Raw genomic sequence first — 27,852 nt, 5'->3', positions numbered from 1 at the left:
ATGTTAAAGGTTATTTATAGTGATTTTCAGAAATCAAAATTATTGGTATTTTTAACACTTCAGCTATTTAGGGAAGTTTTTTCATCCTTAAAAAAACTGACCTTGGATAGTCATTAATTTTTGCATTTAGTAAATATATATATATCCCACAAACATTGTATGCCACTCTTTGTGCCAGGCACTGGGAACACAAATAATACTAAGTAAGACTCCTCTCTCTTCTTTCTTGGTTAGTTGCAAAATAGGTTTACCAAGAACTTTGAATAGAAATAAACATAATATAATCCATACACACTTATTACACTAATTGGAGTTGCTTGTTAAATATGATGAAAAAATCAGTATAAATTTAACCTATTAATGCCGTAAGTTTAACAAACTTTATATTTGGGCGTGGCTTTATTACTTGAAAAATTGCCTTTTTCCATATTAGCATTGTATTTTTGCTTTGATCCCTTGTATTTAAGGAAGATTACATCAATTAGGATCAGATTTTAATGAGTAATAAAAAAGTTTTTTCTTAGAAAACATAGTAGTTTGCTGGAAAAGTTCAATTTTATTTTTTTTTAACAAGTTGGATGATTAGTATTTATAATATAGTTTATCTGTGTTTATTTCTTGAACTATTCTGATTTGCTTCATATTTCAATATTAAAATATAAGCAGATGGTTATAGTATTTCTTTGTACATGATATCCACACAAGAACTCTTTGTACTGTTGGCAGTACTGTTACACAGTTCCTTACTACAGTAAGTAAATATATTACCTCAGCCCTTAATCAGCCTACCATTGCCACTGATGACCCAATGCTTAAGTTGTAACACTATGCTGCTGACCCACACTCTAGGGGCTTATTTTATTTTATTTTTTGATGCATTGCTGTAGGCAATTTTAAGGGTGTGGAACCAAGCCATTTTCTCCCTTGGACTCATTTCCACTTTTATTTCCTATGGGAGGCTTAGCCTTCCTTTAAAATACTAGGATTGTAAAATTGTTCACCTATTCTGTGATTACCATGTGGAGGAGTAATGCTGTTTGCTCATTTTAACCCACTGAATTTAAAAAAATTAGTAGGCTTAACCATTGGTGTTATACAGTTCTCAAAATTAAAATTTCTAATTCATAAAATGCTTTTTTGGTAGACACTTTATTCTTTTGTGTATGTGTGTTTTTCATGGTTTGGTTTTAGGCTTATATGCTAGGAATGTTTGGCTTGATGTTGTCCCAGGAGGGTGTAATTGAGAGCTGACAGGTTATATGAAGTTGAAAAGAAATTCAGTGAGTTGTAAAAAAGCAGTGCTTCATTTTTCCTTGGTAACTAATATATTGGTTGTTAGGAAGTATACTTAAAAGTTCAAAATGAATAGGCCTCTAAATTGCATAGTAGCTTTTAAGTTTTAACATTAGTAATTGCCTCTCAAAACCATAATGTAGTTTCTTTACTAAGAAGAATAAAGTTATTTTATTTTTAGAATAGAGTATGTGAATGTTTGGGGCTTGAATGTGCTGACTGTAGTTACTCAACCTTACAGATAAAGCTATGTAAAAATCATCTGTTTTTAAAGATTTAAAAAAAAATTTTACTTCATTTTCTTTCTCCCCCCTCCCCCCTTTTTTTGTTTATATTAAAGTTAGTTAACATACAGTGTAGTCTTGGCTTTAGGAGTAGAACCCAATGATTCATCTCTTACATATGACACCCAGTGCTCATCCTGAAAAGTGCTCTTCGTAATGTCATCGCCCATTTAACTCATCTCCCCACCCCCTCCAGCAACCCTCAGTTTGTTTTCTGTATTTAAGAGTCTCTTATGGTTTGCCTCCCTCTGTGTTTTTATCTTATTTTTCCTTCCCTTCCCCTATGTTCATCTGTTGAGTTTCTCAGATTCCACATATGAGTGAAATCATGTGATATCTGTCGTTTGCTGACTGACTTATTTCGCTTAGCATAATGCTCTCCAGTTCCATCCATGTTGTTGCAGATGGCAAGATTTCATTCTTTTTTGTCACTGAGTAGCATTCCATTGTATGTATATACCACATCTTCTTAATCCATTCATCAATTGATGGACATTTGGGTTCCTTCCATAATCTGGCTATTGTTGATAGTGCTGCTCTAAACATTGTGGTGCATGTGCCCCTTTGAATCAGCATTTTTGTATCCTTTGGATAAATGCCTCGTAGTGCAATTGCTGGGTAATAAAGTAGTTCTATTTTTAATTTTTTGAGACACCTCCATAGTGTTTCCATAGTGTCTGTACCAGATTGCATTCCCACCAACAGTGCAAGAGGAACGGTTCTCCTTTCTCCACATCCTTGCCAACATCTGTTTCCTGAGTTGTTAATTTTAGCCATTCTGAGGTATGAGGTGGTATTTCATTGTGGTTTTGATTTGTATTTTCCTGAATGTGAATGGACTAAATTCCCAATCAAAAGATGTAGGGTATCAGAATAGATTAAAAAAACAAGATCCATCTATATGCTATCTACAGGAGACTCATTTTAGACCTGCAGATTGAAAGTGAGGTGATGGGGAACCATCTAACATGCTAATGGACGTCAAAAGAAAGCTGAGGAAGCTGTATTTATATCAGACAAACTAGGTTTTAAAGCAAAGACTATAACGAGATGAAGAAGGGCATTATATGATAATTAAGGGGTCTCTCCATTAAGAAGAGGTAACAATTGTAAATGTTTATGCCCCCAACTTGGAAGCATTCAAATATATAAACCAATTGATTATAATCAATCAGTAAATTATAAACATAAGCAATCTTATTGATAAGAATATGGTAATGGCAGGCATTTTTAATACTCCACTTAGAGCAATGGACACATCATCTAGGCAGAAAATCAGGAAGGAAACAAAGGCTCTGAGTGACACATTGGACCGATGGACTCAACAAATATATCTAGAATATTTCATCCCAAAGCAACACAATACACATTCTTCTTGAGTGCACATGGAACATTCTCCAAAATAGGTCACATATTGAGTCACATAACAGCCCTCAACAGGTACAAAAAGATTGAGATCACACCATGCATAGTTTCAGATCACAACACTATGAAATTTGAAATCAACCAGAAGAAAAAATTTGGAAAGTCTCCAAATACATAGAGGTTAAAGTTCATTTTTCATCATCAAGAAATTTATAGAATACCTCACTTGAACCATGTGTCTCATAAGGTGCAGCGGTTGTGAGTGTGAGGCAGGCGCATATTGAAGGAACTCCATCCTTAATAGGGAAACAGACATAGAAGCACATAAGAATAGTATGGTAGGTATTGCTAGCTGTTCAAAAGGGAGCCACAAAAAAAGAGCAGTTGATTATATGTGAAGGCTTCCTAGGGGAAGATTTATATGTAAATATAAACATAAATATAAACAGTCTGCTAAATGCCATTTGGTTTTATTAGGAATTTGAGGGAGAGAGTGTGTGTGTGTGTGTGTGTGTGTGTGTGTGTGTGTGTGTGAATGTATGCGTGAGTGTTAGTGGAGAATGAGGGTGGTGGTAACTTTCATCAGATGCTTGATATAAAATGAAAGCTCTATGCAGTGTTAAAAATGCCATTTTAATTTCTAGGCACGAGGAGTGATTTTTGAAATGGAAACAGTGCTAGTTGGATTCTTCAGGAAGCAGACACTGAGATGGAGTTAGGACTGCTAAGAGTTTACTGGGGAGGAACACCTATGAAAAGAAAAGAGAGGAATCAAGATTGGTCAGTAGTCATCACCTTGTGATGCTGACTTCACAGAGTCCCTACCAACCCAATGGAGACCTTTGGAACAAAGATTGAAGGAGTCCTGCATTGGGTTGGGTGGAAATGACTAGGCCCTTCTGCCACCATTTCTCAGGTGTTGGCTATGGACTTCCCTGAAAGGAGTATGGCTTTGACTGGCAAGCTGAGGCAAACTCCAAAGAACTAACACCTGGAGCTCCTTGCAGCTAGGCAGTGTGTCCCTTGTTGAAGACTGATCAATAGGGCACATCTTGTGTCTGCTACAAGAAACCAGAGTAGGATGGACCTTGGGACAGTAACATTCATTCAGTCAGTAAATATCATCGGACACTTACTGTGTGCCAGGAGTAGTGCTGGGCATGGGTGTTGTAAGTATGTCCCTATTCTGTCATAGGGCAAAGATCTGGAGGAAGGATATTCCAGACAAGAAAGAATTTGGCCTAAGGCTTGTTAGGAGCAACAGTTTGGCACAATGGAGAGAAAGAAAGAAGGCCGCTTTGGATGGAGGAGGTGGATGGAGGGAAGTGAAGTCAGAGAATTTGGTGGGAGCCACTAGAGCCACAGGAAGGACTTGGAGTTTATTCACTTGCAGTGCGAGGTGATGGAAGGATTTTAACCAAAGGAGTGAGACAATTTGACTTCTGGTTTGGAAGTTTACTTCTGCTTATCAGATTCCACATTCAGTAGTCATAATGTAAATATGTCTTGACTTCTGAGGTACCATATACTATTTAGTTGCTTGGAGAGTTCTTACACATTGTTGACAACAGTATAACATCTACAGAAAAGACATACACATGCACTCGTATACGTCAAGTCCATTATCGGTTTGCTTTGCCCATTTTTAATATTTTTACAGTAACTTATTAATTTGTTTTTATGTATTCAATGATAAGAGTCATATGTTAATTTTTAGCTGACTATATAGAACTTGTTTATTGTTTGGCCTTAGCTCTGAAAAAAGCAAGTAAACTTTGTAGAAATTTTATTTAGGCATTTGAAATTCTTCATGAGAATGTGTTGCTAATTTTTTCAATTTAACTAGTCCCTCACTGGATCCGTACAGCTCTCTGGTATAGTACAGGACAATATTTAAAGATCCCAGGTTTCTTGCATATAGCATTACTGGCTCCCAGAGCTGCTCTTATTTTTCTTGGGATCAGAAGTTTGCCATTGTCCATAGGAATTTTTAGGACTCCATCGCCACCCATATATTAACTTGCCTAATTAAGAATGATTTTAGTTATCTGTGACTCTTACTTAAGGTTTGTACTATTTATTGAAAATTAAGTTCCTGTTCTGACAAGTGTCGTGTCAATTCTAGTGTGAACCTTGTTTAATAATAGCATAACCATTTATTAACCATGTGACTTACGTAAGTCTCTTTACCTCTTGAAGACCCCACTTCTTTCTCTGTAGAATGAGTTAGACCAGTGGTACCTGCTTTGTAGGCCTACTGTGAGAAGTAAGTGGAATAATATAGAATGTTTGTCGTATCATGACTATTGTAGAAATGAAAATTGTTGATATTTTTACTGTTACTTAAATGTTGTTATTACTTTATTAAGGATGCATGCAAGTACACATTCAGTTTGGATATTTATCTAAAGTCTGCTCTTTGGCTTCAGCTCTGGTTTTTACCTTTGAAAGATTGAACAACAGAATAGCTACTTCACCATCATCTCTGGTATTCTTGCATTTGTGTGTAAAAATACTTACCATCATACATAATAGCCTAACAATGTCAATAAAATAAATGAGATTTATTAAAGTCTCAATTTTCACTTTGAATTACAGGTGGGCATTCTCTGTGTACCCCAAATGAGCATTTTCTTACAGGTTTTGTGTGTTGAAATTCTGTCAGTGACTTGAAGTATAAATATTAAGTTCCGGGGTGCCTGGGTGGCTCAGTTGGTTAAGCATCTGACTCTTGATTTCAGCTCAGATATCTTACATTCCGTGAGTTCGAGCCCTACATCGGGCTCTGTGCTGACGGTGTGAAGTATGCTTGGGATTCTCTCTCTCCCCTTCTCTCTGCCCACCTCGTTTGCCTGCTTGTTCTCTCTCTCTGTCAAAATAAATAAACATTTAAAAAATATTAAAGTGTTAAGTTCCAAGAGCTCAGGTTCACAAGAGTAAAATACTACAGAGACCAATGGTTGTAAAAGCTGTTAATTTTATGCAGAAAAGTAATATTTCAATGATTAGGTAAAGAGATTGATGGTTGTATTCATTTTCTGGTGTGTGGTTTTTTTTTTTTTTTTTTTGGCAACAAGTTTCTAAAGAAAAGTTCCTCTTTGGGAATTCATCACCTCTTTTTACATGATGACTCAGAATGATTGAGGAGAGATAATTCAAAATGGTGTCAGTAATATCTTAGAAGATCCTTGATTCAAATATATAATGAAAAAAATATAGAATATGAAAAGGAAGTATTGGGAAAAAATGAGATATCTAGAACACATCCTGTTTTCCCAGTCAAAATTAAGGACTTTAATAAGAATACTTTATAACCATTCCTATGGAGGTTTTAAATTAATTATTATTACGGTGGATGGAAAACTTAATAACTTGATAGAAACATCAGCATCATCAATGTTAGCCAAAAAATGTCTCGTTCCCCTATCTACTTCATTGAAATTGAGCCTATATTGAGTATTGCAAATGGATAGAGACTACAGAAATAGCAGCTGACTGAAGATGAAAGAATGTTTGTGTACAGTACCATCAAATTAAGTCAGCTCTTAAAATGCTTAATAAAAATTTATAACAATAGTTACTTTTTTATTAGAATTTATATTTACTCTTATGTTCCAGAAACATATATTCTTACGGTGATATTTGGCTTTGGCTGCAGCTAAATAGTATGCTGTATTTGAATAGTATAGGAAAGTAGTAAAAATCTTCATCTCTTGTTTCTATGTGCCTAACATATTTATCAATTTGCCATAGTATACAGAATGTTGGGTAATTTTAAACGAAAGGATTTTTAACATCAAAATAATGCATTTTCTAAAATTTTTCAGAGGCTAGTTTCTATTTTAATTAATAGTAGATTGGGGGCGCCTGGGTGGCGCAGTCGGTTAAGCGTCCGACTTCAGCCAGGTCACGATCTCGCGGTCCGTGAGTTCGAGCCCCGCATCAGGCTCTGGGCTGATGGCTCAGAGCCTGGAGCCTGTTTCCGATTCTGTGTCTCCCTCTCTCTTTGCTCCTCCCCCGTTCATGCTCTGTCTCTCTCTGTCCCAAAAATAAATAAACGTTGAAAAAAAAATTAAAAAAAAAATAGTAGATTGCATAGTATATGTAAATTTGAAGGATTTCTTAGAAGTTTCAACACATACTGTCAGAACCATTGCCAAATATTTTTCTTCTCAACTAAGTAATGCATTACATTAAATCCACATTAAAAAAGAAGCTGAAGTACCTTCCAATATCATTTATTTTTATTTTTTAATTTAAAAAAATTTTTAATGTTTTTATTTAAGACAGAGAGAGAGACAGGGCACAAGTGGGGGAGGGGCAGAGAGAGAAGGAGACACAGAATCTGAAGCAGGCTCCAGGCTCCAAGTGGTCAGCAGAGAGCCTGATGTGGGACTCGAACTCACAGTGAGATCATGACCTGAGCCAAAGTCTGATGCCCAGCCGACTGAGCCACCCAGGCGCCCCCCAACATTATTTAAATACAAAGAATACTACCATAAAAACATGTTCTGTGTGTTATTTCATTTCCCCCTTAGGTTAGTGCATACATGGTTTATTCTCAGTTCTGTGTAATATAGTTATTACAACCACTTACTGTGAAATAGAGGGTGATACATAATAAAACAAAATTTTGCTTTTTTGTTTTTGCTGTAGAACACTGTGGTAACCACTTATTGATCCCATTACCAATGAGTGACATGGAATAGTGTTTACTATGGGTGGGAGATGGAAATCTTAAAATTGCAAAGCAGTTGTGTAGTATCCAAATAAGTAATACAGGACACATTTTAATAGTATAATAACTGGTTTAATTTAATTAACAAACAGGTCTAATATGGTGTGCATCCCACTCACGGTAAACCACAGTAGTATTTACTGGCTGATCCTTCAAAGCACTACTGTTTTTCATCCATTTTCATTGACCAAATGTGTCATACAGACATTATCAAAAGTTTGGAAAACAGTTCTTATGGATTTTGCTTTAATGATAAGTCTGATATATAGTTTATTTGTTGATATCAATTCAATGGAATTTTAAAAATCTGTTTTAATGAGTTTTAATTATGAAAAGGTAATGATTTTACCATGTTTGCTGAAGCAGAGCAGATGAATTAGAAGGATTTGTTTCTAGGTACAGTCAGCAATGATCATCATGGCCTATTGCATCCACCGTATAAAATTGCTAAGAGAAGGCAAGTGGAGAATGGGGGGGGGGGGGGAAGGATGACATCTCCTATGTGTAGAAATTTATGGAAACTCTTGGCCATTTCATAGTGCTGTGTCAACTGTCTTAGACATTACAGTAGTTATAAAGAAATTCCAGTTCCATAACCATATTTTAACTTTCAGAATAAATGAGATACCTATTGGTATTTGTTCCCTACAAATGTGCAGTGTTTGATTTTACAGATACGTTTGGATTACTTGATAAGAACTTTAAAAATTTCTGTGAAACAGGTGTCTGGGTGGCTCAGTTGGTTAAGCTTCCAACTCTTTATTTAGGCTCAGGTCGTGATCTCATGGTTTGTGGGATTGAGCCCTGTGTCAGTCTCTGTGCTGACAGTGTGGAGCCTGATTGGGATTCTCTCTCTCTGTCTTTCTGGCTCTTTCTCTCTCTCTCTGTCTCTACCTCTACCCTACTCACATGTGCTCTCTCTCAAAATAAACTTAAACAAATGGCTATGGAAATAGAGGATTATAACCATAACATTCTGTCACCATTACATTTCAATATGTTGCCAATGCAAGGGTAACAGTTGAGGCCTTTTGTGAAATTGGTGGGGCATGTGACCAGGATAATAGTAAACAGAAAAACAAGTCATGAAAATGTATTGTCAGTGAGAAATTAGAAGTGAATAAATATTTAATAAAAACTCACGATTAAAATAGAAAAAGTATCACAGACGTCTTTGGACTATAGGCTGGCTACACTATAGACATATAGAATTAATTAAGGAAGTATTTATTACTTGACTACAGTATGTACTTTTGGGTGATCATTTTTTATTTAGGAATGGCCAAATCCCTAACAAAAGTCTTCGTGATCCTCATTTCTCCAGCTTCATGTCCTGTCACTCTCACCCTTATCACCTAGTAGGTTTCACTCCCACAGAACTTCTGTAATAGCTTCTGAACATAGTCCTTGCTCTTTCCTTAGGTTGGTGGCTCATGCTTTATTTTATTGCCTGGAGTATTCCAATTCACCCTACCCTCACACCTTTTTCTGGCTTCTCTTTATCTTTTAGTATTCCTCTAGGTCAGCCTAGGGGCCCCTTTATATAGTTTATTTTTTATTTAAAAATTTTTAATTTTTTATTTATTTTTTAATGTTTTAAGTTATCTATCTATCTATCTATCTATCTATCTATCTATCTATCTAGAGAGGGAGAGGGAGAGAATGTTAAGCAGGTTCCACGACCAGCACGGTGCCCGATTCGGGACTTGATATCATGACCCTGAGATTGTGATCTGAGCCAAAATCAAGAGTCAGACGCTTAACTGACTGAGACACCCAGTAACCCCATTTAATGTTTCAAATTTTTATTTAAATTCTAGTTAGATAACATATAACGTAATATTAGTTTCAGGAGTAGAATTTAGTGATTCATCACTTAACCTATAACACCCACTGCTCCTCCCAACAAGTGGCCTCCTTAATATATAATTTAAAAGCATCCTATGCTTCTGTCATAGTACTCAACTACGTTTCATTGTAATTTCTTACTCATTTATCCATTTTTGAAGTAAGTTTAAGATAGCTTTTGTGGGAAAAGACAATGTTTGTGGTTAAGCACAAAATAATATGTATTGAGTGAAAGGATTCTGGTTGTGGTATATACCAGTTTTTAAACTTAGGAAACATAAATATTTAAATATTCCCTCTTAGTCCAGCATGGTGAGGTTGGACATGGGGCGAGAACAAGTGGCCATGAAGCAAGGTTAGGCGAAAAGATGATATTTGCACTGAGTTTTGAAGCGTGAGTGAATCTGGACCTGGTAGTTGTTAAGTGTAAGTTAAATTTTGCTAAGAATTTTTTTTCCTGTGTATTCTGGCACTAGTTCAGTAGAAGAAAAGGAGTCAAAGGATGTTAGACTATAATAAAACTTACATTGGAAAAGATAAAAATTGCATAAGAAATTAATTTCATATGAAAAAACTAACAAAAGTCTGAAATGTACAGATGCTTCATATTAATAGTGACAGTTATTGGCCAGTTTCTTATTTCAATTCATAGTCAAAATAAGTAAAACAATCAATTTCAAGCACTAAGAGATTACCTGGGTATTGAAGAATAAATAGTGTTATATACAAAGCACAGTATGCCTTGTGACATTTTGCTGTTCTGTAACGATTATTTAGTCTAGTGAATAATAGTATGTTTTAGATATATTTGTCTTATGATAAAACTTATTTTTAGAACTTTACCAAATATCTCTCTCCCACTCAAAAGATTCAACCCAGGGAGGAAGATATTTATTTGACCTAGTCAACTATAGTGAGAAGATATTTCAAACTTTGATCTGCCTAAGAATCACTTTGGAGATGCTGCTAAAATGCATGTTCTCAGTCCCATCCTATTTTGTATATGAGAACTTTGCATCTGAGTTTTAATAAGCATCCTGGTGCTTTTGAAAATTTTTTTATTTTTGTTTTTAGAGAGAGTGTGATCAAGAGAGAGGGGAGGGGGTGGGGGGAGAGAGAGAGAGGGAAAGAGGGAGGGAGGGAGGGAGAGGGAGAGAGAGAATCAATCTTAATCAGGCTCCACGCTAAGCATAGGGGGCTTGATCCAATGACCGTGGGATCATGACATGAACTGAAATCAAGAATTGGATGCTCAAACCACTGAACCACCCAAGACCCCCAGGTGGTTTTGATTCTAGTGATTGACTCTTATTCTCCTGACTATTTAGTGGCAGGAATTCTACATTCTGTAAAAATCGGAAATTCTTTTTTTTTTTTTTAGTTTATTATTTTTTAAAATTTACATACAGGTTATTTAGCATATAGTGCAACAGTGATTTTAGGGGTAGATTCCTTGATGCCCCTTACCCATTTAGCCCATTCCCCCTCCACAACCCCTCCAGTAACCCTCTGTTTATTTTCCATATTTAAGAGTCTCTTATGTTTTGTCTCCCTCTCTGATTTTATATTATTTTTGGTTCCCTTCCCTTGTGTTCATCTGTTCTGTGACTTAAAGTCCTCATATGAGTGAAGTCATATGGTATTTGTCTTTCTCTGACTAATTTCACTTAGCATAATCTCCTCTAGTTCCGTCTATGTAGTTGCAAATGTCAGGATTTCATTCTTCTTGATTGCTGAGTAATACTCCATTGTGTGTGTGTGTGTGTGTGTGTGTGTGTGTGTGTGTGTGTGTGTACCACATCTTCTTTATCCATTCATCCATTAGTGGACATTTGGGCTCTTTCCATAATTTGGCTATTGTTGATAGTGCTGCTATAAACATTGGGGTGCATGTTCCCCTTCGAAACAGCATACCTGTATCCCTTGTATAAATACCTACGAGTGCAATTGCTTGGTTGTAGGGTGGTTCTATTGAAATTCTTTTGAACAGTTATATCCATACCGTCATTAACTTTGAATTCTCTTTAGTACCTTCAAGGGATGTTACTGTTCGAATGCATGAGGCTTCAAATGTAGATTGATTTTTGTTTTTAGAGAGAGTGTGATCAAATTACTTTATACTTATGCTATGGGTACTAAACTGCAGAATAAATTACATTATAAGCAGTTTTGTTGATTGTAATCTGTGGAAAATAAAAATAAAATAAAACGAAAAAACAGTATTTCTATAAAGATGTCTGAAATGTTCAATAGTCTGGATAATAGTAACATTTATCTTTCTACTGTATAGTTCACTTCAGTATTTATGGCATTCCACCAGTGCCATGTCCTGATAATAAGTTTGTCTTAATAATGTCTACAGTAAACTGTCAATTTGGCTTTTCAAGAAAATCAATTAAAACAAAGTTGGGATTTTTGTAGTATATTTCCCTATTTGGCTTTATAAGATAAAAACTTTCTTTTTAATCTTGGTTATTCTTTGATTATATATTGCTTATAAAACATATGAAGCTTGGGCATTTATCTTTAAAATTTTTATTAAGTTAATACATGTTTGTTTTAACATGTGAAGCAATTTATGGATATATAAAGAAACATGTTTTAGGGGCGCCTGGGTGGCTCAGTCGGTTAAGTGACCAACTTCAGCTCAGGTCACGATCTCGTGGTTCGTGAGTTTGAGACCTGCGTTGGGCTCTGTGCTGACAGCTCAGAGCCTGGACCCTGCTTCAGATTCTGTGTCTCCCTCTCTCTGACCCTCCCCTGTTCGTGCTCTGTCTCTCTCTCAAAAATAAATAAACATTAAAAAAAATTTAAAAAAAATAAAAAAAAAAGATGTTTTAGAGTTAATTTCCTTTTCCAGTCCTCCTTTTTCTACCTCACTTTCTCTGTGGTTGTACAAACACACAGGGTATGTGTTGAATATGTGTGTTGTGTTTAAATGAGATCATATGCGTATTTAGTGATCTGCCTTTTCACTTACTACCATTGTTACAGTTACTGTTCCAGTGTAATAGTAGAAATGTAACTTTTTCTTTTAATAGCTGTATACTACTTTATAGTAGTAGAGGAGTACTGTCATTTATTCAGTCATTCCCTTCATGATGAACATTCTTTTTGCCACTACTCATAGTGGTATAACAGATAATTCTGCTTAATATCCACATATTTTTGATAGTCTTTCTGTAAGATGGATTTAAACTATGGGACTGTAGGTCAAAAATAATGTGTATTACCACTTAAGGAATTCATATATATATTCAATATATAAATTCAATTTAATATAAATATAAGGAATTCAATAAATTAATATATATACATAAAACATTTTATAGACCTTATTTTTTTACAAAAATATATTATAGAGTATGTGAATTACTAGAAAACAGAATGAAATACAAATCATCTGTAAATCTACCACAAAAAGTCAATGTGATAAATTGATGCATAACTTCACAATTGTTTTTCCTCACTACTTTTTTCCAGTTCATGACACCAATTGTGTTATAAGCAGCTAAGGTTTATATTTACCTCATGAGAAATATTTTGCAAGGTAATTGCAAGGCCCTTACATGTTTTTTTTAATGTTTATTTAGAGAGTGTGTACACATATGCAGGAGAAGCCGGGAGAAAGAGAGGAAGGAAAGGGAGGGAGAAAATCCCAAGCAGTCTCCATGCTGTCAGCGTAGAGCCCCATGCAGGGCTCCAATGCTAACTGTGAGATCATGACCTGAGCCAAAATCAGGAGTCGGATGCTTAGCTGACTGAGCCACCCAGGTGCCCACAGGACCTTATATTTAAATGTAGATTCGTCTTTATTTTTCCTACTACTTGTGCTTAGAACAGGGGAAAACTAATGAAATTTGTAATACAGTCTGGAAACTATATCATTTAAAAGAGAAAAGAAGAATAAGCTGTGAATTAGGACTGAGAAAGCTTGAATTCTGAATGTGGCTTCTACCTGATTAGTCATGGATTTTGGTTACGTTACTCGACCTCTTAGAACTTCAGTTTCCTCTACTGTTTTAACATGTGGAAAATAATGAGTTCGTATTTTGAGAGTTGTTTATTTGCAATTAAAGAAACAGTAACAAAGATATTAAATGGTCTATTGATACATGGCCTTCTTTGTCTTAGAACCAGAAATGATTTAAAAGTTTTCCAGGCCCAGGGCGCCTGAGTGGCTCAGTGGGTTGAGTGTCCAACTTTGGCTCAGGTCATGATCTTGTGGTTGGTGGGTTTGAGCCCTGTGTCGGGCTCTGTGCTGACACCTTGGAGCCTGGAGCCTGCTTTGGATTCTATGTCTCCCTCTTTATCTGCCTCTGCCCCCACTCATACTCTTTCTTTTTTTATTTTCTTTCTTTCTTTTTCTTTCTTTCTTTCTTTCTTTCTTTCTTTCTTTCTTTCTTTCTTTCTTTCTTTCTTTCTTTCTTTCTCAATCTCTCTCAAAAATAAACATTAGAAAAATGAAAAAAAAGTTTTTCAGACTCAGTGTCAGGGAGTTTGTTTATGTACCCTTGCAGGTCAGTCCTAATCACCCCTCTAGCCAATTCTTGTGAATTCCATCACTGTAGGTTAGTTTTGGCTATTTTTGAAATTCATACACATGGAATCATATAGTACGTGTTGTTTTGTATCTGGTTTCTTTCAGTGTTTACGTGATTCATGGATGTTATATGAATATACGATATTCATGCTATGCATAATTTGTCATCTATTAAAATAGGTATAAAAACTAAATTGCAGACTAACATGAACAGCATCATGCCAGCTTTATTTATTTATTTTTTTTTTAATTTTTTTTTTCCAACGTTTATTTATTTTTGGGACAGAGAGAGACAGAGCATGAACGGGGGAGGGGCAGAGAGAGAGGGAGACACAGAATCAGAAACAGGCTCCAGGCTCTGAGCTGTCAGCACAGAGCCCGACGCGGGGCTCGAACTCACGGACCATGAGATCGTGACCTAGCTGAAGTCGGACGCTTAACCGACTGCGCCACCCAGGCGCCCCTACCAGCTTTATTTTTAAGACAATGATTGTTGTATTCGTGTGTGTGTGCACATCTGTGTATGTTAATGATAGATGGATTGATAGGTCAGGTAGATAGGTGGATTGACAGTTTTGTGTGGGAAAATTTTTAAGGTACATACAAAACAAGGACCAGTTGTTACCTCTTGGGAAAGCACAGGGTATGGATGAAATGCAGAGTAGAATATGCTAGAATGTGCTTTTTTATAAACTTGAAAAAGCCAGGTAACTATGAGGACTTCGCTGTTTTGTGTTTTTTAATGTTTTTTTTTTTTTTTTTTTAGTATTTTTCAAATGGGGTGTGGTAGAACATCCCCCTGCCAAATGATGAAAAACTTTAAATATTCTTTTAATCCCCCTGTTCTTCTTATTTCATGTCCTGAAAATTCTTTCTAATTGTATGAAGAAATGCATCCTTTAAATTAGCTCTTAGAATTATAGAATTGCTCTTAACCTCCCACACATAAGAGTATTCTTCTCATTATGGTTTTTCATGTATGTTGGCTGTGTGTGTGTGTGTGTGTGTGTGTGTTTGTGTGTGTATGTGTGTAGATAGCTGGCTATTTGTTATAATCAACCCTGCTCCCCTGATTCCCAATTCATTTCCTGTGAGAGGTCTCTTAAATGTCTTTGTAATTGTTTAATAAGTGTAGAACTTTTAATAAGTGATAATGTGATTCATTTAGGTAAATGATAAGCTTTTTAATATTTGTAGCAAATATTTTAAACTCCTAGAGATATTTTCTATTTGGTGACTGAGGCAAACAGAATTAGATTAGTTTTAGTTACAGATTTAACTTCTAAACTTCTAAGGAGTCAGTGAACAGTGAAACAAACGAAAAAAAATGAGACGTGTATCATACCTTGTTGAACCTTAGTTATTGTAATTTTATAATCAAATCCATGCATACTAATATCATTATTAAATAACAAAATAATTTTAATGTTTTAATTATTTTTTTATAATTAATTGCTAGCAAAAAATAGTATTTTTAAAAATCATATTATGACTAGTGATGTGGCTAGTCTCCAAAATGTCCATGAGTCATGCTTCTCAGTGTTTATGTCCTTCTATAGACCCCTCCCCTTGAGTTTGGGCTAGTCCTGTGGTGACTCGCTTTTGACCAGCAGACTGTGGAGAAGGTGTTACTGTGTGACTTCTGAGTGAACGTTGTAAGAGGCCTGGTAGCTTTTGCCTGAAGGTGAAGTTTACCGCCGTGTAAGAAGTCCAGTGTCTCTGAGACTGTCATATTGTAGGGAAGCCAAAGCTAGCCACAGAGAGAGGCTAATGTAAGGAACAAGAGTGTGAGAGATGCTTGCTTATCTGACTTACAAATGTTATAATCATCTTGGCTGATGGATCTGACAGGAGTGATGAAACCATCTTGAATCTCTAGCTCAGATGAGACTTCAGATGGTTCCAGCCCCAGCCATCTGACTAGCTGCATGAGAGAGACCCAGGCAAGAACCACCCAGATGAGTCCAGAAATCCACAAAATTGTAAGAGATAAAAATAGATTGTTGTTTTAAGCCACTAAGTTTTGGAGTACTTCCACTGGAATAAACAACTGGAACAGTTACTGTTAACTAAAATTCGTTTTAAGTGTATTTTAAGGTTGACATTGAGGGCCAAGATACTTTACTCACCCTTTAACATTTGACATTTTTCTTGTGGACACTGTTTTGTGCCAAAAGATACTGTTGTAAACGTTTGAGACAGAATTGTAGATAAAGAGTTGTTCTGAGGTTCAGAACCAAAACTCAGCCTGATCCAACCTAGAGCTTTTTAAGGCTACTAAGAAGCTTTAAAGAGCTATGAATCACACCTCAGGGACCCATCAGTAATATGGGGATCCAGGTTGAATTCCAAGTATTTTCTATTTATAGTTACATGAAAGAACAAAATAAGATGAGATAATTTACCTTAAAAGAATTTTGATAAGTATACGCCTTTAACTCTTTCCTATCATTTACTTTATCTTTTCCAATTTTAGATGATATTTTGTGGCTAAATTAGACTATTCTTGGTAGAGTTAGGTTTCTAGTAGAAATGTGGGATTTGTATCAGGTTAATATGATTTTTAAGTTTCTTTATATCTTCCAGATAGAGGAAAACACGAATCCCCTGATGTCAGTGACTGCTAGTGTTTCTTGATTACTGTTTGACCTCAAGTTCACTGAAGATTAGTATATTAGGCATAATGCATTCAAGCTCATTTTCTAAGTTATCTTTCATGTTTTGTCAACTTCCAGGTGGACTTTGAGCATTTTGGGGCAAGTGTGGTTAAAGTAGTCATAATTATCAACTGCCTGAAGTACTTACCTGGTATTTTAAAGAATATTAATAAGGTCACATTTAATTTGCTTGGGAGCTTTCACATGAATGTAAAATGATCATGTCTTATATTTTCATTTATTTCCCTAGCCATTTGTAGGTTAATGTACTTTTATATCATATTGGAGAACTAATTTCTTGTTTAGTCTAATGTTAATATAGCATGTAACTTTTTATAGTTAAATGTTCTATATAATTTTGGACAGAAATCACATATATCACACATTAATCTTAAATGCATATGAGCTGAAAAGTAGAATTATAGATATGGTAAAATATATTATAGAACTGGCAAATGTTTTAAGGTATATCAATTATGATTTGTAACTATTTAGGCAGAAGTATGCATTTGCAGTTGCTTTGAAAAACCAAAGACAAATTTGAAAACCTTTTCACCTTTTGTATTTAAGAAACTAATTTATAGATTATTGTTTATATGTAAAGCTAAAAACAGATTCCACTTTCCTCCAGCCATACTAACAAAACTTAATAAGTAGGCATTGCTTTAAAAATGACACAATCCACCAGTTATTTGGTAAGACTAGCGTAATCATAAATTTCCCATCCATGCTCTTTCCAAAAATACTAACCCACATTGTTCTCCCTGGACCTGTTGTGAGGATGACTAATCCAACTGCTGAGGTCTCCCTTTATGTGTTTGATGGAACACTTGGCTCGCTGGACTACAGCTGTGTGTTTATGTGCAGTGCACACCTGCAGGGGCCTGACAAATAGCTGTAGTATGCAGAGGATACAAAATTACCCTGGCAGCGCTGCAAATAAGGAAGTTTCTGTTTTGAAGTCCATATGTGTGTGTGCTTGAGATGCCAGCTGGTGTATTTATGTTGCATGCACAGATGTAAAACTGCCAACTGATTTTATACCAAATAAAGTCTAATCTTTTTATACGTACTTTGTGTCAAAGTTATGAAGTGGTATGTAAGAATGTTCTCACGACTTAGGTCTTTTAAAATAAAAGGTGCAGTTAAAAATATGAACTCTTGACATGACTAGGAAAGAGGATAGTGACGTACATAGATGGTATTTTTTAACTGTTACCTTTGTGTGGAAGAATGTTATTACCATATCATTATGTAAGTAAAGCCTTGATTTATTCTAATCATTAATGATATCTATCTATTTTTTTTTGTGGCGAGAGTCCGTCAGGTCTATGTTTAATCCAATTTATGAATACTGAAATGTGAAAGCCAGATTTATATAGTTACTTAACTTGAAGGTTTTCCCCTTTCTATATTATCAGTATACTTAATTTTAGCAAATCGAATTGATAGTGAGTTTCGGGTGGCATTTTTACCATTTGTGTTTAAATTTGTTCTGAAAGAAATACCAGCATTTATAAGGATAATATTTTTTAAGTCCAGGGAAATTTAAACATCAACATAAAAATACTAGGAAAGCCAGTCAGAAGAACTTTTGAAAGGGTCAGGGTTTGGGTTTCTTTTAACATGTTCCCTCTAACCAAGTGAATAAATCTGTTTTATTTAATGTGTCCATTCTCAACAAGAATAATGATTTCATAGTTGGTAGAATTGATCTTCAAGTTAATACTTGCAAATTAGATTTCTCATGTCTGTTACTATTAACTACAGATTTATTTTAGAATTGTAATTTTTCTATCTGATTAGTGTTTGATATAGTCATTTCCTCTAAGAACTATCATGGCTTACCAGCTAATGTATTTTTCAATATGTAGTTTGTAGTAGTAATGGGCATGGCATGTTTCAGTTGACTTATCTTTAAAAGTACTGACTTTTAACATATTTGAAATATGTGTACAAATTAAGAATTTTTAGACATTGCACAATGAGAACTAGTTATCTGAATGATTATATTTGGTTTTGCTTTACATATGATTTTAATGGTTTTTCTCTCTATTTGATCTGTTTAGTTTATAAATATTTGTAAGGAGGGAAACAGAGTTGGAGTGCTCATCCAAAATCATTAACTTTGATTAGGAAAATTTAATGATAGAAAAATATGTTGGCCTATTCTTTCATCCAGTTTTGCAGTTGAAAGACACTGAATGTGTGCTTCACATATGTACATCTAAATATATTAATTGGTTCTTCTTCTGGCATTGATACAAGTTTGTTTTGACTTTATATTTGTAGAACTTTCTTATCATAGTTCCGTATTTGATTTTATTTGTGCTGATGTTTTTGATACCTTACTGATTATTAATTGTGATAACATTAAACCCATAAATATTTTTATTAATGCCTTTATTTTTATTAAGAAGCACCTTAGTAGTAGGCATGATTTCTTTCTTCAGTAGTAAGCATTACTTTGTCACAAAAGGATGTGAATTTGCTTTTATTTCTGGCATGATTTTACTTGAACTTTATCATCTGATTTCAACAAATTGAAGAAGGGTCTGAGCTTTCAGAGTTGTCTCTTAGCCTTAAAGGTATGAATTTTGATTGAATCACAGTTCTCAATTCATGAAGACTGCTTGATTTGGATTAGTTTTATATAATGAGATGGAAAGGTGGAATAGAAACCAAACCATATTTCCTAATGACTAACCTGAGTGATAGAATGGTGTGGTAAAATGTACAATTAATAACATGTCAGAAGTACAATAAGAGACTAGAACATTCCAAACAGAAAAACCTAAAGTTGAAAGGCAGTGTATTGTAGTTGAATGAGCTCGTGTTAAGCCTCGTTACTCAAAATTTTGTGACGTTAGCTTAGTTTTCTAGAGTTAGTTGAGTTTTTCCACCAGAGGAAGGGAATAATAATTCTATTTTAATAAAGTTGATGTGAGTATTAATAAGGTGATAGACATAAAACTTTTCCTAAGGTTAGGGTGTGGAGCATGTATTAGGTATTGAATAAATGTTGACCATTTTTTTTTTTATGGCAGTAGTAGTAGGAACTTGAAATAAATTAATTACATAGGAAATAAAACATACGTGTAAAGTTAACTCAGAAAAGAATAGAAACAGGAAAGATTGTTAATAAATAGAAGATTAATTGTTAATAAAATAAAAGAATATTTTAAGAAGGGACCAAACCTCAAATTTTTACAGCTACAAGACAGAACCTTTTATTACTCATTTGAGAGATTATGTTCCATACATTGCTTGGTTATTTAGTGCCAGGGCCAACTTCTTTTAGTAGGGTATCACTTCAAACACTGCTGCCGCCACTGCAGGTTGCAAGCACATGATTGAAGGCTTCTAGTTCTCAGCTCATGCCCAGATGTCTTTCAATAACTATAGCCAGTAATTTCTTCAAATTGCTCACTTTATCAGCAGCACATGTCATCAATCCTGAAGTGGTTGCTCAAGTCAAACTGCAGAATCTTTAGCTTACAGACGCAGCTGCAAACAGGTGAACAGGCAGAAAGTAATTTGTGCAGCTTGGTGGCTGTCAGACGAAAGACAGACAATCTGTGTTTAAAACAGATTGCAGGCCCTGTATGGGCCAGACAAAAGGGATTTCTCCAACTGCAAATAATTCCAAGGTTAACATATTTTCCTTTCTGCCATTAGGTGATTTGTTAAAATTGGAAACAATGAACATTATAAATCTACACAGAAACTGGAGACAAGATGAAAGAGAAAATCAGATCACTAAATAGGTTTACATTTGTCTTTCCAAAGAAGTACAACTGGCATTCATAGAAGCTATTTTCTCACAAATTAAGCCAAGTTATAAAATAATTCTTTGAAACTTACAAGATTATAAATGTTTCAAGTTGCATTAAGAATTATTGATATTAAAAAATAATGAAACCTGAACCAGTACAGTTTTTATAAATATTTTGATTTTTAGAGTTAATTGTTAATTTGTGAAAGTTACAGCTTACTTCTTTCAAATATTATTTAGTGTTTCCCTTGAAGGTTTATTAATGTAAATGTTAAAAGAATCATATGTCATATATATAAAGCTTTTCAGCACATAAGGATCTATCATGGTTACAGAACAAAAATTCTTACGGAGAAAAAAATTTTGAGGACTTAGGTATTTAAAAGAGTATTCTAACATTTTATTTTCCTGGTAGTTACTGGAACATGGCTCTGAAAGCATCTTAAACCATTTGTAAGATAGTTGCATTTTAGAGAATGTTCCACATTGCATTAGGAATATGCATTTTGTCCATGTATCTTAAAATTAAAACTGTGTTATGAGATTGTAAATCCTCAATGTATTTATTACTTGTCAGTTATTTGTCCGTGTGAATGCTTACTTAAAATAGGAAGGATTATATTACATTTAGCTTTATGAGTACTTCATCATGGATGACTGCTGGAGAAGCTACACACAGATATATTTATATATTTAAAATGTGTGTGTGTGTGTGAGAGAGAGAGAGAGAGAGAGCAAGCAAGCACATGTGTGTATAGCACATGAGAAGTAAAAGGTAAGTCCTCCTTTGTTATTACCTACCTGAGCTCATGTCTCTGATATAGAGAGCAACTATAAATGAATGTGACTGATTTATTCTCTTACTTTTTGGGTCTCTTGTACTTTACTTTCATGTTTCATGGTCATTTTTGTGTTGTTGTAATTGTGTTTAATGGTTAATGAATCTTTGTAATACAGGGTTTAAGTACATAGCTTCAGTGTCAAACTGGATTCAAGTCGCAGTAGGTCATTTTGCATGACCTTGAACAAGATACTTAACCTCTCCAATTCTGTTTTTCAGTGATGATAGTGCTATTTATGTAACTCATGTTGTTTTTGTGATATTTCAGAAAAAGTAATGTAAAGTATTGTGCATGGTGCCTTGCACATATTTAAAGGTTCAATATACCTTAGCTATTTTCTGGTAGAATTTAAACATCCTGAGGAGAGGGAGTGTGTTGGTCTTGCTCCTAGCTGCTTCCTAAGCATTTGTTATCATGCTTGAACACTGTAAGAATGTAACTAGTCAGAATGAACTTATAATTGGTTCTGTACATTTCAGAGTCCACTTTGCTGATAGTTGTTGATGATAAAAATCTTTCTTTGCCAAATACCTTGACTTCAGAAATTAGAACAATTCTGATTTACTTTTTGAGTATAGACAAAATGAAGGGGGATATGAAAATTTTAATTTTTTCATATTGAATTTACCTAAAACTAAAAAATTATTCTGCACTGTAGTCATTTTTTTCAAATGCCATTGATGTTTTTCAGCTTTACTGAGGTATAATTGACAAAATAACAAGATTTGATTTTTTTTTATTTTTTCATTAAAAATTTTTTTTGAATGTTTATTTATTTTTGAAGGAGAGAAAGAGCATGAACAGTGGGAGAGCAGAGAGAAAGGGAGACACAGAATCCAAATCGGGCTTCAGGCTCTGAACTGTCAGCACATACCCCAGTGCAGGGCTCGAACTCATAAACCATGGGATCATGACCTGGGCCGAAGTCAGACGGTTACCTGACTGAGCCACCCAGGCGCCCCTTTTTAACTTTTTTTTTAATGTTTATTTTTGAGGGAGGAGGAGAGACAGAGCATGAGTCAGGGAGGGGCAGAGAGAGAGGGAGGCAGAATGTGAAGCAGGCTCCAGGCTGCTCCCGATGTGGTGCTCGAACTCACCAACGAGATCATGACCTGAGCCGAAGTCGGATGCTCAACTGACTGAGCCACCCAGGCACCCCTTGATATATTGTATTTTTGAAAATAGTGGTGATTTGATACATTTTGAAAGGATTAATTAACACATCCATCACACTTATTTTTATCTGGTGAGAACGTTTAAATTCTACTCTTAGCAGATTATAATTATTCACTACAATTCTAGTTGCCATGTTATACACATTAGATCCTTAGACTTTAATTCATCTTTTAGCTCAAAATTTGTGTATCTACCAATTGCTTCCTTTTTCCCACAGCTGGCAAGATCCTTTTTACTCTCTGTTTCTTTGAGTTTGACTTGCTTTTTTTTTTTTTTTTTTTTTTTTTTTTTTTTAAAGATTCCACATATAAGTGATACCTTGTAGTATTTCTATTTTTCTGTCTGGGCTTATTTCACTTAGCATAATGCTTCCAAGTTCTATCCATATTGTGATAAACAGGACTTCTGTCTTTCTGGTGGCTGTATAATATTCCTATATGTAACACACACACACACCCCATATCATCGATATCCATTTATCATTGTTGTTTCCATATCTTGGCTACTGTAAATGATGATGTGATTAATATGTTAATGTAGATATTTGATTCAAATATCACTGGTTTTTAATGCCAGATTATTTTGTGAGTATAAGCCTCTTGGTCTTCATACTGGCCTACCATTGTTCCATTATTAGGTCCAAAATTGAGGGTGTAAGAACACAAGTATTAACTTTCAGTTTTGTAGGTTTCTCATATTAAAACTGTTTTGCCTATAGAGTAGTAGTTAGAGTTTTTCAAATATACTGATGTGCAGGCCTCACACTAGACCTCTTATTTTGAAATCCTTGAGGGTGGGGCCTGGATGTTGGCCATTAAGGGAAAAAAACAAAAACCAAAAACCAAACCCACAAAAACCTCTTTATGTTAATATAACATGGGTCCAGGCTTGAGAACAACTGCTCTAGAACAGAGATTGGCAAAGGATGGCCCATGGGCCAAATCTGACCCACTGCCTGTTTTTCACTGGTACATAGTTTTTCACTGGCTATTTGTTTACTTGTCTGTGGTCTGTTGTGCTACAACAGTAGAGTTGAATAAGTGCAAAAGCGACCTTGTGGCGCACAAAGCCTAAAATATTTGCTCTCTGACCCTCTATAGGAAAAGTTTGCTCTAAACCTTGCTTTCGATTTAAGTTCTGGTTAACACAGCTTTGCCAGTTGCCTAGCTTTCTTACTAGTCTTGATGTAATTTATTGGTGAATTAGCTAGACTTTTGGTTATATTTTTGTTTCTTGCCTATTGGATTGTGAACTATTGGAGGACAGGCACTATATTTTTTAGCTCTTTGAATACCTCAGCACTTAATATCCTTAATTTTGCCTACTTGTGTCTAAGTAGGAGTGCATTGATGGATATTAGCTACTATCCTTAGGTTATTACATGTGGGTACCAGCAAGGGGCAGCATGGAGCTTTTGCCTTGCACACTCTTTCATCTGTAATATTACAGTATATTAAAATAAATGTTACACTATTTTACACGATTGCCAGGCCATAACTAAATAATTATGGCAAATATCATAATTTTTAAAAATTTCTTTAATTACCTTTAATCTACATTATTCCTCTTATCAGTTCCACTTGTTTCAGATCTGTCTCAGCTACAAAATAGCATGCCACATTTTCATCATCACTATTTTCAATATTGGTCTTCATTCCTGCTTCAAGAACTTTTGGCAATGACTGGGATATTTATGTCTTGAAAATATTTTGGGCTCTGGCAGATAAGAGATTGATCCCACTTTAATAATAGTTTGGCCTTATTTCCAGGTCTTTAATGGGTCAAAATTAGCTTTGTTTTTGTTACTAGTGTGGTTACATTAATTTTTTAATTGTGGGTTGCTTAGGACATGAAGGAATCCCATCTAGGCTTCTGTTTTATTCCCTGGAATTAAGCGTTCAGCTAGTTTTCAACTGTTACTCCACAAAGCTTGTTCAAGCATTGTCTTAGCATTTGTTTTCATGTTATGGTTAGTACACATACATGTGTTATATATTTATTAAGAAAGTAAGATCACCATCGTTAAAAGATTTTTCATTTGAGTTGTTGAATAAAGTGAGTATGTTATTTAGGGCAGGGAAAAAAATAAGCACTCAGGCAGGTTGCTGACTGCAGTCCAAATGGCTGATCAGAGAGTCTTTATATACATCGGTAATGTGTTGTGCAATATAAGCTGAAATATATTCCACAAGGGAGGAAAACGGAATAGGTTACATACGCTGTTCCTAAGTGCAATGAATATAAAACTCCATTACTCACTTCGGGCAGGTGCTTTTTATATGAGGCTTTAAAGAAATATAAAACTGCTGGTGAAATGATTGGTTTGTACAGACACCACTTAAGTTCTAGTGCTTTGACCAGATAAAGAGGTTAAAAGTATTTTTGCAAACATTTCTTGAATGATTCAGGGGTTGAAGGTTAATATTCTCTTGGTGTAATAACCCATCAGTATAAGCACTGTATATAGTATATGAAATTTGTCTCTGACTTGGTTATGAAAATCAGGGACCCAGGAATAATGTTCAAGCTTTTCTTGGATAATGACAAAGAAATTCCACTTACCAAAATTCATTCTTAAGATATATGTATTTAACAGGATTTTTGAAGAACTACTTAGATAATATTTCATTGTAGTTTTCAGTATTGTTCTTTAAGAATTTAAGATTATTTTTTAGGCATTAAGATTAGATGAACTTTTGGAATATAAAATACTTTTTAGGGTAGCTCTACAATTAGTTGATGAATATCATGAAGAATTAGGAAGTATTCTAATTAGTCCATAAAGATATAGAGTGGGTCAACCTATATGAGTCCCTGTATCTCTCTTCCCTTCAAGTCTTAAAACAGGCACCTCCTTACAGTTTAAACACTGAACATTCTTCCACAAATGAATCTTCATAAGCATAAACTATAAGGGGTATTGAAAGAGTAATAAATAGGGATTCAAATTTGTTTTAGGTTTTAAATATGTGAACCAGTGGGTTTTCTTTTTAAACCTGTCCTAGATTGATTAATCAATTGATTTCTCTCTTCTCCTCTCTTTCTTTCTCTCTGTTAATACAGAAGTGAAATTTACAGTATACACAATTAACAATTTTAAAATGTACAGTTCAGTGGCATTTAGTGTATTTGTTATGTGGAGTAACTGCCAGCTCTCTCTGCTTTAAAAACCTTTTAATCACTCTGTAAAAAAACCCCATACCCTTTAAGTAGTCACTGTTTAGTCCCTCCTCTGCCTCTTCTCCTGGTAATTTCTAATTGCTTTCTGTTTTCTTTGGATTTACCTATCCTGGACATACCATGTAAAATGAATTATATAATATATTTAAAGATTGGCTTTTTCTCTCAGAATACTCAGGAGATCTAAATTGTTGTGTGTATCAATAGTTTATTTTTATTGCTGCATCTCATTCCATAGTAGTAGTAGTAGATATATCACAGTTTAGCTATACAGCTAGTAAAGGACATATGGGTTGTTTCCAATTTTTGCCTATTACTTATAAAACTGCTATACACATTTTGTATACTCATTTTTGTGTGAACATAAGTTTTCTGTGGGATAAATATTCAGGAATATGGTTGCTAGGCTGTATAGAAGTTGCCATGTTTAGGTTTGAAAGAAGCTGCCAAATTGTTTTCAGGAATGGCTGAACCATTTTGCTTTCCCACCAGTAATGTATGAGTGATCCATTTTCTCCATATACACATCAGGATTTGATTTTGTCACTATATTTTATTTTAGCTGGCTGGGTAGGTGAGTAGTTGTAATTTCCATTCCCTTGATAGCAATACAAATGATGTTCATCTTTTTAGATGCTTATTTACTATCTGTATATCCCTTTAGTGAAATGTCTGTTTATGTTTTAGCCTATCTTCTAACTGGCTTGTTTGTGTTTTTACTGTTGGGTTTTGGGAGTTCTTTATATATTCTAAATACTAGTCCTTTGTCAGATATCTGGCTTACAAATACCTTTTGTCAGTCTGTAGCTTACCTTTTCTTAAATAGGTTTTATATAAAGCAAAATTTTTAGTTTTGGTGAGGCCCCAATTTTTCCTTTGTGAACTGTGTTTTTGTTAAGTCAGGGAACTCTTCTCTGCCTCTCCCTAGATTGCAAAGATTTTCTCCTGTTTTCTTTCTTTTTTTTTTTTCCTTGAATGTTTACAGTTTTACATTTAAGTCCATGGTTCATTTTGACATTAAAAAAAAATAAGATATTGGACCTAGGTTGAGGTTGATTTATTTTGCCTCTGGATGTCCACCTATTCCAGCACTATTTGTTGAAAAGACTGTCTTTCTTTCATTGAATTGCATTTGCAGCCTTGTTAAAAAGTATTTGGCATATGGGTATTTGTGTATTTCTGGATTCTCCATTCTGTTTCGCGGATCTGTGTGTCTCTTCTTGCACAAATATTGCATAGTCTTGATTACTGTAGGTGTATAATAAATCTTGAAATTAGTAGACTGACTCTTCCACTTTCTTCTTTCTGGAATTGTTTTCAGTTACTCTAGTTCATTTGCCTTTCTATAAATATTGTTGAGTCTTCCATGAACACTATATGTCTCTTCATTTATGTAAATCATTGGCTTCTTTCATCAGCATTTTGTAGTTTTCAACATATAAGTCAAAATACTTTGTTAATTTTACTCCACTGTATTCCATTTTTTCGTGATTATAAATGTTTTTTTAAATTTTAGTATGCACTTATATTCATTGCTAGTTTATAAATGCATAGATTTTTCTATTTTTGTTTTATATCCTGCATTCTTAATAAACTTATTCTGGAAGTTAAATTCCTTGGGCTTTTTTACATCAACTGGACAGAGGGATAGGTGTTTTTTTTTGTTTGTCTTTTCTTTTTTGTTTGTTTTTTCCCCATTTATATATCTCTTATTTCTCTTTCTTCTTTTGGCACTGGATAGAACTTCCAGCATTTTGTTGAGTAACAGCAGTGGGAGCTGGCATCCTTGGCTTTCTTCCAATCTTAGTGCGAAAGCATTCAATCTTTCACCAGTAAATAGTTTTACGTGTTTTTGTAGATATTCTTTCTCATGTTAAGGAAGTTTTCTTTTCCTATTTTCCTGAAAGTTTTTATCAGAATCAGTATTGAATTTTGTCAGATGTATTTTCTTTATCAATAGAAATCATCATGATTTTTCTCCTTTAGCTTATTAATATTATAGATTTCATTGATTTTCCAATATTGAACTAAACATCTATTCCTAGAATAAGCCCTACTTGATCATATATTATTTATATTTGTATTCACACAAACTCATTGCTGAATTCCATTTTCTAATATTTTCTTAAATATTTTCACATGTGTATTTAT

General features: G+C 34.5%; 1 protein-coding gene across 12 annotated transcripts in view; it reads left to right on the top strand.

Annotated features, from left to right (window-relative positions):
• The window catches only part of VPS13B (vacuolar protein sorting 13 homolog B), a 794,855-nt gene that overhangs the window by 191,087 nt on the left and 575,916 nt on the right, over positions 1-27,852 (top strand). The window lies entirely within an intron of this gene.

The sequence above is a fragment of the Acinonyx jubatus genome, chromosome F2, assembly GCF_027475565.1.
Source record: "Acinonyx jubatus isolate Ajub_Pintada_27869175 chromosome F2, VMU_Ajub_asm_v1.0, whole genome shotgun sequence".
Classification (NCBI taxonomy): Eukaryota; Metazoa; Chordata; class Mammalia; order Carnivora; family Felidae; genus Acinonyx; species Acinonyx jubatus.
This window is presented reverse-complemented; position numbering and strand designations above follow the sequence as displayed.